Here is a 16,721-nt window from a genome sequence, read left to right as displayed (position 1 = left end):
GGCCAGGAATTGTTCTAGCAGTTTCTTCTTACTAAAGCTGAACTCAACTAGCAAAGAAGTTGTAAAAATATATTAGTGGAAGTAGAAGTGGAAAAGAAGGAAGGAAAGTTAACAGTATAAATATTGTCTTTCTATTCAAAGTTCATGGAATGGCTTACAAAAATTAATTTGAATTTTGAATTTATTAGATTTGTTAGCCGCTCCCTCTCCACGAAGGGACTCGGGGTGGCGTACAATAAATAAAAGCACATATTATACAATTAAAACATTTCACGGAGGAGGTATCAAAGTTGCACAATACAATACATAGAAATAGTCATAATAGGAATAAGAAATAAGAAAAATGTAAAAACTAATTAAATTTTATATTAGAATATGTAATTTTTATTCATATAGAATATACATTAAACATTAAAAGTCAAACTAAAGAAAAATTTGTAGCAAGTTAACATGAGTTAAGATATATTTTAAGTGTTGTGTTCATATTTTAGAAATCTAGAAAACTAAATTATTTATCGTGAATTTACAAATACATACATCTTACTGTATTCCAGTAGATATCACAATATTATTTAACCAAACGTCACCATGAGCTAAAGACTGAATGAACCAAATGAGTACCGGCACTCATATTTGATTGACTTTAAAAACATCAGAAGAAAAAACCGTCCCAGTATACAACAATTAACTCCTTTAGGCTTAAAGAAAATGAGAATAAAAGTTGCAACGATATCTGCTCAGTTATCTAAAAGTTGGGATTATCCTAGATACTATTGCAGCTACAGCAGCAAAAATTCAGGCAAATTTGACCAAAGCTGGGTTCACTAGAAGTATTCTTTCTCAACTACTATTGCACTAGTTGAAAGTCAACCAGCTGAGGTTTTTTTCAGATAATCAAAGACATGACCAGTGAGAGGAGAACAGGAGCCATTGTGATTAATCAGCTTGTTGGTCTCCACACAAAACTGCTTTTATCCATGCCAACTCCATTGCAGCGGTCAATGCAGACTCACTGGCTATAATATTAATTGCTCTTCTTGGATATATAGCATGCCACAGGTCATTACAGCAAAACAAAGAGAAGAATCTGCTATAGGTGAGCCAAGCTTCCTAAAGATTTAACTAAGAGATCTATTGGATCTTCGGCCATTTTGAATCTTTGTGGTAAGGAAGGACAATCCCTGTTCTTTTCCAATAAGCCTGGAAAAATGAAAGTTGGCTTAATACAATACAATACAATAGCAGAGTTGGAAGGGACCTTGGAGGTCTTCTAGTCCAACCCCCTGCCTAGGCAGGAAACCCTATACCGTTCTAGACAAATGGCTATCCAACATCTTCTTAAAGACTTCCAGTGTTGGGGCATTCACAACATCTGGAGGCAAGCTGTTCCACTGATTAATTGTTCTAACTGTCAGGAAATGTCTCCTCAGTTCTAAATTGCTTCTCTCCTTGATTAGTTTCCACCCATTGCTTCTTGTTCTACCCTCAGGTGCTTTGGAGAATAGTTTGACTCCCTCTTCTTTGTGGCAACCCCTGAGATATTGGAACACTGCTATCATGTCTTCCCTAGTCCTTCTTTTCATTAAACTAGACATACCCAATTCCTGCAACCGTTCTTCATATGTTTTAGTCTCCAGTCCCCTAATCATCTTTGTTGCTCTTTTCTCCACTCTTTCTAGAGTCTCCACATCTTTTCTACATCGTGGCGACCAAAACTGAATGCAGTATTCCAAGTGTGGCCTTACCAAGGCATTATAAAGTGGTATTAACACTTCACGTGATCTTGATTCTATCCCTCTGTTTATGTAGCCTAGAACTGTGTTGGCTTTTTTGGCAGCTGCTGCACACTGCTGGCTCATATTTAAATGGTTGTCCACTAGGACTCCAAGATCCCTCTCACAGTTACTACTATTGAGCAATATACCACCTATACTGTACCTGTGCATTTCTTTTCACCATTGAATTTCATTTTATTAGATCGTGCCCAATGTTCAAGTTTGTCAAGATCCTTCTGTATCTCACTTCTGGTTCCGGCGGCTACGGCGACGGGCAAGAACTTTGCCCGCTCCTGCTCTTCGGTGGGCTTCCCCCATCCTCGGGGGGGCACAGGATGCCCCGGAGAGGCGCCCTGCCGAAGGAGCGGCTCGCGGAAGGCTCTGGCACCGGCAGCGGCTGGTGGGGGCTTCTCCGCTTTGCTCCAGGCACCGGGGAGCAGTTTTGGAGGGCGCGCCTGCGTCTCGCCCCATGCTGATCGGAGAACGTAAAACTGAAGGAAGCAGCGGCGGTGCGGTGAGATGCTTCCTCTCTTCATCCCCTCACTTTTGAGTTAATGGACTTTTCAGTAACTTTAAAAGTTAATCTTTCGGATTTATTCTTGGAGGAGCGGCTAGAGGGGAGGGGGATTTCCCCCCCCCCCTTGGACAAGCGGCTTGTAAAAATTCTGCTCTCGCCCCCAGGGGAAGGAGGAGGGGGGAGAGCCAACTAATGATGCCTCACCCCAGTAAAAGTGTTTTTCATGGGACTTAGTTCCAGAACTTATTGATGACCTGAGAACTTTCTGAACTTTTAAAATTTTTCCTATGCCTCTGAGCCCAAAGCTGGCAGGGCAAGATGGCACACTTCCGTTGTCTTCATGAACTGTGAAACCTGACTCCACCTTTAAAATTCAGGCTTCCGGTCTTTGTCTCCGTGTCACCCAGAGGAATCTCTTGTGGATTGCTATTTCCTGAACTCTTTGGAGAAAAAACTTTCATCTGTTGCTAGATTGACTAAAGAAACTCCCACCTGTTTGGATCCTCTGCCCTCTGGACTCATCTGCCTGCTCTACTTCTCCAGCTGCCCAGTCTCTACACTGACTGATCTCTTTGTTTTATAAACCATGTCTCCAAAAAGACCACCCCCTGGAAAACCTGGCTTTGCTACTTCTGCACCGACATCTGCAACATCCAGTCCTGCCACACAGTCAAAGATTACAGAACTGATGCAACCTAAGAGTACAGAGATGGATTTGCAACAAATGCTCCAGCAACTCATACAGGGCCAGGAAGAAATTAAGAAACAATTAAAAGAAATGAAGGAAGAAATTAAAGAGAATCAAGTCCAAATTTATAAGAACTCACAGAGACTGGACCATGTGGAGGGTGGGGTGGCGGAGGCGAGAGGGGGGGGGTAGAGGCTTTACAGAAGGGAAACAAAGAACTTGATATCCAACAAATGAAAACAGAGTTTGAGAGAATGTCCTTTTATCTTAGATTTCAAAATGTAATAGAAGCAGATGGGGAAAATATAAGGGACATTATGACTAATATTTTAGCTGAATACATACACAAAGATAAACAGCAGATGGAATGGGAGATAGATCTGGTCTATAGAGTGAATTCAGCATATGCCAGAACACACAATGTACCCAGGGAGGTTCATATTAAATTCCTTAGGAAAAGCACAAGAGATGAAATTCTGGGTGTACAAAGGGGGCAAACATTGACATATCATGACAGGGAGATAACCAACCTGAAGCAGATCCCCCAAAAAATTAGGGAGAAAAGGAAAAACTATTCGCAATTGGCGAATAAACTATACCAGAAGGGGGTGTGGTTTAGATGGTTGATGCCTGAAGGTATGCTGATATTCTGGGAGGAGACAAGAATCAGAATCAACACACCCATAGAGGCACAGGCCTTTATGGAAAAAAATAAAGCAAACCTAGAAAAAACAGAAGACACCACAATGGTCACACAGGACACAGGAGGGGCCGGAGCTCTGCCAGCGGGGGGTGAAGGGGCAACACCAAGAAAGCTCAGATCACAAAAATGAATAAGAAAACCACAATGTTATAAACAGACCGAAAGTAATAATGAAATTATATCTAGATTTTATATCATAACTATATAAACTGATTGAAAACTACTTTTTCTAGAATTAATATGCTGATTTTTTATGATTATGTATTAATGTTTTATATTTAGATGTATCCTATGAGTTTGGAGGGAGGGGGCGTCTGCCACACTTGCAACTGCCAAAATTTGTAACCATTCCACTTACCCTTTTCCTTATAAATGTTTTAAAAAACCAATAAAACTTTTTGAAAAAAAAAAAGATCCTTCTGTATCTTAAGCCTGTCTTCTGGAGTGTTGGCTTGGTGTCATTTGCAAATTTGATGATTTCCCCTTTATTCCCTTATCCAAATCATTGATGAAGAAGTTGAAGAGTACTGGGATTAAAACAGAGCCTTGGGGTACTCCACTGCATACTTCCCTCCATGTAGATGCAGTTCCATTGAGGACTACACTTTGAGTGTGGTTGGTCAGCCAGTTACGATTCCACCTGGTGGTGATGCTGTCCAACTCACATTCTTCTACTTTATCTAGTAGTAGGTTATGGTCTACCTTATCAAATGCCTTACTGAAGTCCAAGTAAACTATATTGACGGCATTCCTCTGGTCCACTAATTTTGTCACTTTGTCAAAGAATGCAATAAGATTAGTCTGGCATGATCTGTTTTTGACAAACTCATGTTGGCTTTTGGCTATTACTTTGTTTACTTCTAGGTATTCACTAATTCGTTGCTTGATTATCTTTTCCAGAATATTTCCTGGTATTCAGGTCAGGCTGATAGGTCTATAGTTAACTTTTTTGTCTTGCAATTTGTCAGAGAGTTCTTTATGCAGCCATGCTGGTTTCTTTTGGGAGCTGTTATTTTTCTTCTTCACTGGTATTGTGCTAGACTGAGCTTTTGTAATCTAATTTTTAAAATTTCCCAAGCTTCTTGACTTGTTTTCCCCTTGAGGATTCTCATCCATGGAATTCTTCCCAAGCTCTCTCTAAGTTTATTGAAATTAGTTTCTTAAAATCCAAGACTCTAGTTTGACTGTGTTCTATTACTTGTGTTTGCATAATGTTGAATTCCAGTATGGTCACTTGCTTCCAGGGTTCCTATGGCTTCAACACCTTCTATCATTTCCTCTCGGTTAGTGAGAATTAAGTCTAATATGGACAATCCCCTTGTTCCCTTCTCTACTTTTTGGGAAACAAAGTTGTCTGCTAGGTTCGTTAGGAACCTGTTGGATCTTCCACTTGGTGCAGAGTTTGTTTCCCAGTTAATGTCAGGGTAGTTAAAATCCCACATTACTATTGTGGTGTGCTTCTTACATACCTTAGTTAGCTGACTAGCAAAAAGTTCATCTACTTCCTCTGCTTGGTTGTGTGGCCTCTAGTATAGACCTATGGCAATGTCATCCCCCCCCAACATTTAATATTGACCCAAATGCATTCAAGATAGTTCTCATCATTGTTGTGCTCTATTTCTGTAGATATGTAGTTATTTCTTGTATATAGTGCAACTCCACCTCCTCTTTTATTTGGTCTATTTCTTTTAAATAATTTAAATCCTTCTAGCTGTATGTTCCATTTGTTGGTTTCATCCCACCAAGTTTCTGTAATGGCAACAATATCGTATCTGCCCTTCTTTTACTTGAATTTCTAATTCGCCCTGTTTATTCCTCATACTCTGTGCATTGGTGTATAGACATTTGAGTCCATTTTGATTGACCCTTTGTTTACTGTCTATATAACCTGTGTTATGCCTGACTGCCCCTATTTTCTTGCCACTTGTATGATTCATGCACATGGTATGGCACTCACTATTAACTGCTTGGTTTTGCTTGACAGTAGGAGTGATAATCTTACCCGCACAAACATCTATGTTACCTGCACTGATAACCCTATGAGTTTTAGATTGCTGGGGACAGAAATGTTCTGTATCAATTAATTCTCTGTCCCCGCTGTTCAGTTTAAATGTTTATCCAGAAAATCTGTGAATTTAATGCCAAGTAACTCAGTCCCTTTTGTTGGATGGGTGCAAACCATCTCTTTTGTACAGTTTTTCATTGGACCAGCTGCAGGCATCTTGACTAATAAAACCCAACCCTTCCCTTTTATACCACTCCTTTAGCCACACATTAAACTCTGCTACACACTGGCCCATCCCTTTTTGTTCCTTATGTACTAGTAAAACCACTGAAAAGATAAGCCTACGACCTACACTACTAAGTTCATACCCCAAGCTCTGGAAATCATTCTTCACAGAAAGTACATCTTTTTGAGACAGATCATTTGTGCCAAGATGTATAATAGCATCAACGTCTCAGTCCTTACTTGCATTCTTGACTATCTTAAGAATACGCCTCTTGTCTCTGCTGGCAGTAGCACCTGGCAGCCACCTGACCTCTTTTAAAACCTCCATATCCTTTCCTAAATTTACATCCCTTACGATTGAATCACCAACCAGAAGGTGACTTCTCTTTTTACATACCTTGATCTTCTTGTGTGACTGATGTGTGATATCTGGGTCCCCATTTCACCTTTCCAAAGAAAGTTCTTCATTTTGGACCATGATCCCCTGCTTATTTGAGTCATCATTATCACAACTACCTTGACCTGTCTCTTTAGTGTCCCCATTAAGGTCAGCAAGGGCGTTGTATCTGTTATGCTGGGTCACAGCAAAAGCTTTGTGTTTATGGTTCACAGCTCTCACCCTGCCAGATCCCACAGTTGTCCAGAGTGCTCTTCTCCTGCAGGATCTTTGCGGTAGAGGGGGCTGATAGCATGGTATCTCCATAGTGTGGAATGGCTGAATTGGGCACCTAATTTCTGCTTGGAGAGCACAGATTAGAGATTCTAGATAGATAATCTGTCTATGTAGACTAGTAATTTGTTTACATAGGGGACAGTATCCAAATTTGAAAAGAGTACTGCGAAAGATAGTTCAAATGAAATGGAGTTAAAGGGCCCCTACCTTTGTCTCTCTGACTCCCCGCTTGTAGAAAACAGCTCCAATCACCAGCCTCAGGGAAGTTCAAATGAAATGGAGTTAAATGGCCACTACCTAGTCCTCTTTGTCTCTCTGACTCTGGGTGACTCTGGTCAATCTTTTTTTCTCTCTCTCAGCCCCACCTACCTCACGGGGTTGTTGTTGTGGAGCAAATGGGAGGCAAACATTTTAGATAAGTTCACTGCCTTGAGTTTACCAAATATAGGGCAGGATTAAAAAAAATCTAGTAATGATAATACTTATGGATATAGCATAAAATTACGCAGTAATAAGACATCTATATGTGAACCCTTTCATCCATTTTTTGCTTTCAACATACTGAAATTAATTGTAATTATTTAAAAAAAACGGGTGCATAGTGTAAAGAATTCATAACACAAACTTATAATATATTATCCTTTAAGTCTCTTAACCATTACTTTATCAATACAGGGTATTCTAATTGAGTCTCATGGCTAGGCAGGATGCAGAATAATATTACTTATCTAAGAAATATTCCATTTCAGAGTTCCTATCGTATATTAGTAATATTAGGCATGCAACTGATAAAAAGGTAAAAACTGATTATTTACATTAAACTTCTTTTGGAAATATCTAGTCAACCACATAAGAGTCCCTTTTCACATTCATTGAAAACACTATAATTTGTTTTGATTTTTAAACGTATATCCAGAATATCATTTAATACTCTAACATTATCAAAAGTGTGATGTCTTTGTTTTTATAAAACTATATCATGCAGAATGGTTGATTCAAAGTAAAATTATCTGTTCCCTGTGTGTCTAGTTGCTATTAATATTTTTGCATCAAAGCTTAAAAGAAAATTTAAACAATTGGTCGGGTTTTCATCCGTCTTCAGAATTACAGTTTTGTAGACCTTGTTTATTTATAAACGTCTAGCAAAGTGATGGCTAACCTTGTCATTGAGTGCTGAAAGTCCGTGTGCGCACGTGCCACAGCGCACACCCATAATGCAATGCGCTTGCAGCCCCCGTGCTCCCCGCCCCCACGCATGCTCCCCAACCCCAAGTACTTTAGTAAGTACTTAAATACTCACTAAACAAAATGAAATGACCCTTCCTTGTAGCAATTGATAATGTTAGGAGCCTGTTCTGATAAAGCCACAAGATCAGTATTATACAGTACTACATTGTTCTTCCTATTAAACCAATCTAGTTGACAGTTCTAGAAAGACAATGATAAGTCCTGCCTTGGTGAGAAAGCAAAGAAATGTAATTCCTCTTAAAATTGCAGAATTTGGACTACCTTTATTGGGTTAATGGATTTTTGGCCTGAATTTTGCAATCCAATGTAGACTACTGACCCTGGTTAGAAGAAGACTGAATTAAACTCAAGAAATGTTGCATGTGTGCAAAGAACTTTAAAAATCTTTTATATTCCATATTGGAAAAGCTGAAACTCTTGTTACTTTGAAAACAAGCCAGGGAGATAACATTTCTAATAATAGTGGCCAAATAGTTTTTAACAGAGTGCAGCAATCAAAAGCACTTTGAATTAAGTCATCCAGTTCAAATTCTTTCTTTTCGTTCAAAATATTAATATTCTTTGGTAAATTAATAACTATTATTTGATCTCAGTTACCAATAAAGGGATAAGTTTTTAAAGAAGTAAATCAACATAACTATAAGAAGGAGGACACAAAACAAGAAAGGGTCTATCCTGGAAGGGTTACCAAGAAAGAAAATCTACCGGGTTCCCTCACAGTTTACATTTATATCTTTTATTTATTTGTATCCTGCCTTTATTTTATTATAAACATATCTCACACTCCTCACTCTTCCTCCTATTTCCCCACAACAACAAACCTGTGAAGTGAGCTGGGCTGAGGGAGAATGTCTGGTCTATGGTCAGTCAACTGGTTTTCATGGCTAAAGCAGGACCAGAACTCATGGTCTCCAACTTTCTAGCCTAATACCTTAACCACTAGGCCAAATTGAGTTCTCTGTTTTCAGTGGAAGATAACAAAAGAACTTGCAGAGCCAGTGTCTGGACATCAGCCAGCTTGGTGACCTTGGGCCAAGGTCCACTCTCTTTCACCCTAAGTAGAGGAGGCAGGTAAAGTGGATATTCTTACTTATGACTCTCATTCCCATTCCCATTCCCAAAAGAAAATTGGTGTCCACTTTAGAAACTGGGAATAAATGACATCTTTAAGGGCATATAGGCAAAACCCTGGAGTGCTGAAATTTCATTTTGTTTTGTTTCTCTTAATGCTGTGTAAAGATGACTAAGGAAGATGAAGACATAACAATTCCTGAATTTTTTTAAATTATAAGAAATAAAAAAATAGATGCCTTGGCATCTACAAAAAGTGTTATGTCTAGATTATCTGTTAAGTAGAAAAATCATCTGCTAATATGTAGGTTCCTTGGCTGCTGCCTCCTGAGAGAGAAATTGATGGATTAGATGTGTTAGCAACCTTGACAGCCTTGAATCAGCATTTGGCTTCTTTTATGCTACATAAAAGCTGGCTGGTATGCTCACTTGAGAGGATGAAGCACTGGAGAAATGAGATTTCAGGATAAAAACACAAGATTTGACAATAAATACTGTATAGAAGCAGCGCTGTCCAAACATAGAGTAATTTTACAATACTTAACAGGCTGGGAAAAGTTTTTAAAATTGCATATTTAAATAATGTATCAGGATATTTTTTTAAAAAAAACTGTGCAGAAATTGGCTCTTTTAAGTCAGAAACAAACTCATTTCGGACTAGGCTTTTCCTGAGCTGGATCCAAGTCCATTTTATTCAATGGAGTTCTCCAGCTGTTTCCCTTTTGCACTCACTACAAGGCAGCAGCTGAAACTGATATGTTTAAAAGGCTTGATGGGTGCAATGCGTTATTTGGCTTTTAGCAGCTTTTGTCATTATCGGTAACAAATGGCCAAAACAGATTACAGTTTTTCATAATCAGCAAAGTAGGTTTTGTTTTTATCTGAGAAAAACTCATGGAAACTGGAAGCTGGGAAAACAACGAGCTAATTATGGCCACTAGAGTGTAGCCTAATTGCAAGAGTTACTTTACAAAAAGATTCTACTTCCATTACCACCATTACTGTAATCATCTGAAAACGAAGTACACTGAAACTATTTTTAACAATTTAATTAACGAAGACCTACAAAGAAGAGTTCAGTTGCAAAGCTTGCGATCTATAGAGACTCCAATTTGTTTTATTTTTAGTCCTTCTAAGTTGTAATTATGAATGGCTAAACTAAGTTTTGTGTGATGCAAAATAATATACATCTACAGTACATAGTCTTTTATTGTTTCACATTTCACAGGATTTTGCATTTTGTTGTGGTTTGTTGTTTTACCTGACAGAGAACCTGTTGTGTAAGACTCTCTACAGGAGAATAGATAATGGTAAATTTGGGGGGAATTGGTAGAGAGCATATTTCTACCAAGAGGCCAGCTTTTGTATTTCTATTTCTTTTAAATGAATTTACCATTTTGTACCTCATCAAGTTATTATTATTTTGCCATTGCTGGTATTAGATTTCAGTCTGCACAAAATGTTTAATCCTATAAACTCTGTGTGTTCTTTAATTATAAAAATATTTAAATAAACCAGAATAAAGGCAAGGCAATTTAACATTCTGTTTATGCCCATTATTTTTGAGCTTTAGGGAAAACATTTAAATGACATAATTTCAAGCTATTTTTTAATACCAGTGGCAGTTATGTACATTATTAGAATGCAATTCCTTCCATGACAATCTGCAAATAGATAATTCATAGCTTGGACATTTAAGCCTGTCATGCTTGCTTGATGAAATATATATTCTATATTATGTGCTTCCTCATTTGTTTGAATGGCAGGGGTACAATATTTTGGTCATAAATGGTTAACAGCAATAAAAGTATTACCAATAAATCCACAATAGCAGAGCAGTACATTTATTTGTTTACTCACACCGAATACCAATTTATTTCCAATTTATTGACTATAAATGGCATGTAAATCTCCATATCTGTAATTCTTGGTAAAGCAAATACACAATAGTTGAGAATTAAAACCAAAACTTGCAGTATAAGCCTAATGTGCACTGGGAATTAAACATCCTCAGAAACATTAAAAATTACTAATCTAGAGGCATCTTTATAACAGCCCTACCTCCCAAGATTTGTTGAAACATGCAAGTCTTCCATGATTTCTAATAAGGTGTGATTGTGTATGTGTGTGAGAGAGAGATTAAAAAGCATTATACAAGGGCAATCTAATACATGGTGAAGGCTGATAGCTCCAAAGCTGGACACTAATCCTACAACCACTCTAGCTATTGTTGCGTTCCATATCGTTATGGTGATTGCTTTTAACTTGACTTGGGTTAGGAAATCTCTGACCCTGCAGTGATTGGACATCATCCCCCATGGGTCCCGCCCCTTATTATTTATGGTTGGCAATGGCATGTAAGTGATTCAAAGGGGAATGGGTGACACATCTCACATCTAGAAAAAACTTCAGAGTTCACTAGTCTTCCAGTAGGGCAGATGGAGCAGGGTAATTTGATGAGAGCATTTCTCTGACTGCTCTTTAGAAGGCCAGATCCTGAAAATGAAACTTAAATTCTTTGACCACCTAATGAGAAGGAAGGACTCACTGGAGAAGAGCCTAATGCTGGGAAAGATTGGGGACAAAAGAAGAAGAGGACAACAGAGAATGAGGTGACTGGATGGAGTCACTGAAGCAGTAGCCATGAGCTTAAATGGACTCCAGAGAATGGTAGAGGACAGGAAGGCCTGGAGGAATGTTGTCCATGAGGTCGCGATGGGTCAGACATGACTTCGCAACTAACAACAACAAATAAAGTAGCCAAATATGCCTAGGAGCCACAGGAGGGAGTTAGGAAATTGTAGGTGAGGTGATACTTTTAATGCTTCAAACCCTGTATCAGAGATGTAGCTGACTACATTTAATGACATTCATAAGGTGACAGGCAAAAGAGTGAAGATGGAGATGCACATATAAGAAGATGAAACCACAATGGCATGGTATGAGTTGCCAACTTGATTGTTTTGACTGCTCGATGATCTGATTACAGGTAGTTCTCGACTTACAACCATTCATTTAGTGACCTTCTGAAGTTACAACAGCACTGAAAAAGGGACGTATGACCATTTTTCACTCTTATGACTGTTGCAGCATCTCCATAGCCACATGATCGAAATTTGAACCCTTGGCAACTGGTCCATATTTATGATGGTTACTGTGTCTTGGGGTCATGTGATCACCTTTTGCGACCTTCCCAGCTGGCTTCCAACAAGCAAAGTCAATGAGGGAACCAGCTGTAGTTAATGACTACTGAATTAATGATTCACTTAACACCTGTGGCAAAAAAGGTTGTAAAATGAGGCACAGCTCACTTAACAACTGCCTTGCTTAGCAACAAAAGTGTTAGATTCAGTTGTGGTTAAGGACTACCTGTAGATTATTATATTTTTAATTGTTATGTTGTTTAGAAATGTGTACTTTGGTATACATTTACATCAGTGGTGGGTTTCAAAATTTTTTAGAACCTCTTCTGTAGGTGTGACCTGCTTTGTGGGAGTGGCTTGCCAGCCATGTGACTGGGTGGGCATGGCCAACTTGTAAAATGTGGTGAAACTCACTTAACAACGCTCTTGCTTAGCCACCAAAATGTTGGCTCAGAAACTGGCATTTGAAGCACACAAGTCTTAAAGCTGTCAAGTTACAACCCTAACCCTTTAGGGAAAAAACCCCAGGGGTGTTCAAACTTGAGAGCTTTAAGACTTGTGGACTTCAACTCCCAGAATTCTTCCCCTTGCTCTTCATCTTGATGATGTGTGGATGGGCGGGGGGAGGGAGCTGGAACCGGTTCCAAACGGCACTGTAGATTTGTGGAACCTCTTCTATAGAAGAGGTTAGAGCTGGCAGGAACCAACCCCTGATTTACATGCACCTTTTCATGCAGGTTTTCTTAGTTATAAATTAAGGAGGATTTAACTGAATGAAAAAAGAAAAAAAAACTCACCCAGATTGATAACAAACCAATCTCTTTTCACACTAAAGACCTTATACAGAAAAAAAGATTGTAATCTTTTAGTAACTAGCAATCTTGTCTTTCTTATTCAACCACTTCATTAAGGCAAAGCATCCTGCAAAGCAGGAAGGACAACAAATAATAAAACATCCTCAGCTAAGTGAGTTTTAAAAAGAGATGGCCATGTTTTGAGACTTCACATAGTTCCAGAATGGGACTGAGCCTCCTCATGTTTTTAGCAACATGTCTTTGATTTTTTTTTAGAGCTTTGGGTGAGTGTCTGATACTAAGCTGATACTAAAAGAAGTAAACCTTTTCTTATACAAAACTGCAGCCAGTAAAGCTGCAATATAATTTTTCTTCCAGGCGGGTAGCAAAATATGACTTCCAGCTGTATTGCCAGTATGTCAGGTAAAAAAATATTGAAATGAGAATGTTGCCAAAAGAAATATTTGAATCCTTTACAATTTTTGAATGTGTAGTGGAATGTCCTTCCATGAAAATACTTAAAGCAAACTTTTGAACTAATTAGAATTACTTTGGGGCTTTGAGGCAGAAGGTGTTGAAAAATTAAAAGGCATTTTACACATTAGTTTCAATATATCTGTAAGAAAAGATGTTTTCAATTGTGAATTGATTAGGGTGTTGTGAAGCAGACTCTGCTTAATGTAAAGTACTACTGTTACTGCCTTTCCCACATTTCTCACTGTTTTTTTAATGAAAAACAGGAAAAATGTTTATGCAACAGTTTGCAAAATGCATTTCCACTTATGACTCTTAAAAATTCCACAGATGACATTTGCGTCATTTGAAGAGGGTTTGGCTCAAAAGGGAAAATATGAAGAAAGCAAATTCTGCAGACAGTAGCAGGAGATTGCTAGGTGAGATGGCCTTGAAAAGATCTCCTGAAGTTAACTCCAGCTGAACCAAGAGAGTTGGCATTGCCCAAGGTGATGAAAATCGGTCCTTCTCCTTTCAATGTCAAAATGTTCATATATCATCCCTACCGGCTGTGCTCTCCCACAGACGCCATCTCTTTGTACAAAAGAACAACTATCTCTGAGCCTCATGATGGGTCCAAAGAAATTACTGCCTGGTAAGACCTCATCAGCCCCAACATCTTCCACATCCAGCCCTGCACACCAGTCACAACTACACTATTGAAATTGTTGCTACAATGTACTTTCATGGAAGTGATACAAAACAAATGATTGAAACATACTGATGATTTTGTGTTAAACTTAAAACTGCTAATACTTATGTAAATGTTGATATTTTTCTATCCTTGTTTGTAAAAGTTACAAGACCTGGGGGGGCTTCTCCCCCCCCTGCACGATGTAGCTGTCAAAATGTTTTATAACCCTATAACCCCTTTTCCTTGTAAAATTTTTAAAACTAATAAAAATTTGAACAATAAAAAATGTTCATATATCTAGCAGGTGCATTTTCTGCATAAGCAATGTGTGCATGATATGGTACAACCTTGCTTAGTGAATAATATATACATGTATGACTCCTGTATACATATTCATTTTATTTCATTCATTTAAATTACTTTTCCTATAGATATACAGTATGTTGTGTTGTGACATACAGTATGTTGTGCTCATACCTACAGTGTGACGTTATATAGGAATACATAATGGAAAGACATTTGTGTTGCAACATTGCCACATAGTATATGTCATTTCCTGTCTCTTTCTGCTCCTATGGGTGCTTGTGAACAAGGCAATTTTAAAAGAAATGAGATCAGGAAGCAGCAAGCAAAGGAATTTCTCTTTTGTGCACACAGGAATTACAAATCAAGTTTTCTTCTTGGACATAGAAGCCATATCCGATTACAGCTGGAATTCATAACTGGACGTGCATTTGTCTAGATAACTTTTTTAAAAAGAGAAGCTATATGTTTTGCTATGATGCCCTTTGATGTGCCTAATGCAAGTAGACAAGATTTTGGCTCCTTGGCTTTTAGGCCTAAAATGTGAAGTGGCTTCAGCACCTAGACTACTTAAAGCTCTGGCTAGAAAAGATTTATCTACTGCTATGATGCAAAAGGGGAGAGGGAATAAACATATTGCTTAAAGATATTATCTTCAGGATTTTAAAGAGCAAGGTGGATCATATGGCTGAATTTTATGTTTGATTCTGTATTGCAGAATACACAATATTCAGAATACAGAAGCTTCCAAGTGTCTTGAGAAAGTGTCTTGTGAATGAAATGTTGTTTACTCTTTGGTCAGGAGCAACTATTATTCAAGGAAGACTAAATAGCACAAACTATCTTTATAGAAGCAAAACAAAAACTGATTCAGCATAAAAATTTAGTTTCATTTCCAAACCCCATGTGGACTAATTCATACCAATTATGCTTTCTTTAGGGATATTAATCTAAATAGGATAGCAAAAATGTTATCATAATTATACTATTTATTATTTATAGCTGTACTAATAGCACCAAGTATGCAAGCAATTTGCAGACAATAATTTAGTGATCGTTACCAACCTCCCCCCACCCCTAATTTTCTCTTAAGGGAAGACAGTGAAAAGGGAATTTCCAATTGGAAATGTAGGAGGGTATAATTTCTTGCTCAGATGTAAGGATTAGAACAAACATAAACATAAAGGAGTCAAACATACTTAACCATAAACATGGTGAAGAAGTAGACCCTTTTTATAACATACATATTTAGAAATTAGTTCTGGTAGTCCTTATTTAACATCGAGCCACTTAAACATTGTTCAGTCAGTCACCTAATCATATTTTATGTGCTTGGAAACTGACTCATTTTTACAGCCAGTTGCAGCGTTCTACAGTCACGTCAACATGATTTACATTTTTGCTGATTTCTAGACTTTTCAATGGGTTTCAATTGACAAAAAAAGGCAATAGGGATGAATGGATTCACTTTAAAACTTATGACAGAAATTCCAGGCTTCACGGTCATAAGTCAAAGATTCCCCATATTCTGTTCAATGTGGCCTATGTCCACTTAACTATCTAATCCTTGGATAGCTAGTAAAATAAGCCATCGAATTAAAACCATACTTAGTAAGTATCCACTTAAATTAAAAGGTTTTAGGTTTCTCATTTGGATACCAACATATTTGATTAAAATCTGACCTAGTTCGGTGTTTGGTGCTAAGAAGAAAGAGTTTCACATTGGGCCATTCCTAAAGTTGTTTGGCCAAGGACAGTGGTCGGCAAGCCACGGCTCGCGAGCCACAAGCGGCTCTTTACACATTTTAATGCGGCTCTTCTGTGTGCCGGATTATTATCCTCCCTAATCATTGTGGATCGAAAAGAAAAAAGGGAAAGGGGCGCTTGTTTTGAAGCGCCCGCTCCCCTCCCTCCTCTCGGGCACTTCAAAACAAGCGCCCCTTTCCCTTTTTTCTTTTCGACCCACAATGATTAGGGAGGATCCTGAAGTCGGGCGGGAACGAGAAGCGAGGAGGCAGAAAAAGAAACGGAGGCTAAGGAGCTTCCCCCCGCCCCCTCCCAGCAAAGAGCCGGTTAGATTTTTGCTGGGAGGGGGCGGGGGGAAGCTCCTTAGCCTCCGTTTCTTTTTCTGCCTCCTCGCTTCTCGTCCCCGCCCGACTTCAGGATCCTCCCTAATCATTGTGGGTTGAAAAGAAAAAAGAGAAAGGGACGCTTAAAGGTTCAAACAGTAGAGCAAACGCTTCAGAGGCAACAGTTTTCACGGGGAATTAGAACAGAGAGCCCTGGAGTTTCGCTGCCCACCTGGTCAGACCTCGCTTTCCTCGCATGATTGGCTAATTTGCTACTGCCCGGCTCCCCATTTAGATTTTTGCTGGGGGGGGGGAAGCTCCTTGGCCTCCGTCTCTTTTTCTCCCTCCTCGCTTCTTGGG

Source organism: Natrix helvetica (assembly GCF_964273705.1).
Source record: "Natrix helvetica genome assembly, chromosome: 2".
NCBI classification, from domain to species: Eukaryota; Metazoa; Chordata; class Lepidosauria; order Squamata; family Natricidae; genus Natrix; species Natrix helvetica.
The sequence above is the reverse complement of the archived record's forward strand: the minus strand, read 5'-3'. Positions refer to the sequence as shown.